Source organism: Cherax quadricarinatus, chromosome 9 (assembly GCF_038502225.1).
Source record: "Cherax quadricarinatus isolate ZL_2023a chromosome 9, ASM3850222v1, whole genome shotgun sequence".
Taxonomy (NCBI): domain Eukaryota; kingdom Metazoa; phylum Arthropoda; class Malacostraca; order Decapoda; family Parastacidae; genus Cherax; species Cherax quadricarinatus.
Window position 1 is genome coordinate 59642775 of NC_091300.1, and position 2645 is coordinate 59645419.

The following is a 2645-nucleotide window of genomic DNA, read 5'->3' on the forward strand; positions in this document are numbered from 1 at the left end:
TTTCGTGCTCTACCAACTCGAGAGCACTTTTCCTTGGTAGTTGATGTGTGTGTTCCACCGACGCTGGAACACTAAATTGTAGAGACGATGTTTGAGTACCGCCGACGTTAGAACGATTAAGTATGGAGGTGATTTTTGTGTTCCTTTACGAAGGAGCACGTTATTGTGGTGATGAGGGCTGTGTTTACCCCCGGCTGGAACAAATTACCGGGATAGTTGCGAGGTTTGTGATTTCTGGTCGCCATACGACTCTCACAGTGGTGGCGATGTTTGTGTACCACGACCCTGGAATACCTTACCGATGAGATGAATGAAATTTGTGCTCGCAGTCGCTGGAACACTAATATGGCGGAGATATTTCTTTTCCCAGAAGCTGGAATACTATTGTGGACATCTTATTGTGAAGGCGAGGATTTTGTTGCCTGCACGCTGGAAGAGGATAGGTTAATTAGTGCTACAATGAGACACCTTACCCTTGTGGAGCACTCCTGTGGTGATCGAGTTTATGTCACCACCCACGTTAGAACACTACTGTGGTGATCGAAGTTATGTCATCACCCACGTTATATTACTACTGTGGTGATCGAGGTTTATGTCATAACCCGCGATGAGCACTACTGTGGTGACTGGGTTTATGTCGCCACCCACCCTTGAGCACTAGTTTTGGGACAAGGTTTAAGTCACCACCCAGACTTGAGCACAACTGTGTCATTAAGTTTATGTCACCTTCCACAGCTCAGCAATACTGTGGGTTTGAGGTTTACTTCGCTGAAGTACTATTGTGATGAGGTTTATGTCACAACCCAAGTTGGAGCATTACTGTTGTAACTAGGTTTATATCGTCTCCCACTGTAAAGTACTGGAGTGGTGACAAGGTTTATGTAACTTCTTACGCTTGAGTACTATTGTGGTGACTGATTTTGTCACCTCCCACGATGAAGCAATACTGTGATGACGAGGTTTATGTCGTCCTCATACTGGAGCACTACTGTGGTGACGATTTTTGTCACCTACAACGCTGAATCATTTCTGAGGTGAAGAAGTTTATCTCACCACCCCCTCCTGAGTTCTGCTGTGGTGACAAGGTTTATGTCGCTTCCCACGCTAGAGCACTACTGTATGACTAGCCTTATGTCACCGGCCACACGAGAACACAACTGTGTGACGATTTCTGTGTTGCCTCCCACGCTGCAGCACCACCGTGTTGACCAACACTGGAATATCTTACTGTGGTGGTGAGGTTTGTATTCACCCGAGGATGGAGCAACTTACAGTAGTGACAGTAATATTCGTGTTCCTCGACGCTGAAACGCCGAAACGCCTTACTGTGGTGTTGGGCTGGATTGTTCCCGACCCGACGAAGGAGCAGTTTATTGTGGTGGCAGCGAGATTTTTGTTCCCAGACCACATTTTACATTTCTGCTGTGACTAAGTTAACCACTACTGTGGTGACTAGGTTAATGTCTCCACCAACAATTAACCACTACTGTGCTGACGTTATTTATGCCGCCTACCATGCTGCAGCAGCTCTGTGTTGATAAGATTTGTGTCACCTTCCAAGCTGGAGCTCTGATTATGGTAATGAGGTCTATTGTCACCACCCTCACTGGAGTACTACTGTGTAGCGAGGTTTATGTATCCTTCCAAGCTGAAGCACTAGTGTGATGACGTTTTTTCACCTCTCAAGCTGGAGAGCTACTTTGTGACTAGGCTTATGTCGCCTCCAATGCTATACCACTACTGTTGTGACGAGGGTTATGTAACAAGCCAAGCCGAAGCGCTATTGAGATGACGTTTGTGTCACGTCTCAAGCTGGAACACTGATGTGCGGCGAGGTTTATGTTACCACCCACGCTGGAGCATTACTGTGGTGACGAGATTTATATCGTCTCCCACGCTTAGGCACTAGGAAGGAGACAAGGTTCATGTCCCATCTTTCGTTTGAACACCACTGTGCTGACGAGGATTATGTTTCCTTCCACGCTGGAGCACTGCGGTAACGAGGTTTATGTCGCATCCCACGCTGGAGTGCTGCTGTGGTGACCAGGTATATGTCGCCTAACACGCTGGAGCACTGTTGTGGTGACGAGGTTTATGTCGCATCACACACTCGAGATCTATGGTGGTGACTGTGCTTATGTCATTCTCCCATGAAGAATACTGTTGTTGCTAGAGTTATGACACCAACGACGTTGTAACACTACTGTGATGACGAAAATTTTGCCATCTCCAACGCTGGAGCATTAGTGTCATGAGGTTTATGTCTCCTCCCACGCTGACTAGGTTTATGTTGTCTCTCATGTGGCAGCACTAATGTGGTGAATAGGGTTATGTCACCTCTCACGTTTGAACACTAGTGTTGGGACGAGGTTCATGCCACCCAAACTGGAGCACTACTATAGTCACGATGTTTATGTCACCTCTCACGCTTGAGCACTCCTATAGTCAGAAAATTTATGTCACCTCACCAAAATGATATGAACAAATATACTGACGATACAAAAATAAGCAGGATAATTGATTGAGAGGATGATATTGTTGAGAAATGGGATTACCAGTTAAGCTTATACATTAAATATAGGGAAAACTTAACTTAGAAAGACAGCTCATCGCCTGCACAGCCGCCCCTGCAGACAAGGTCTTGA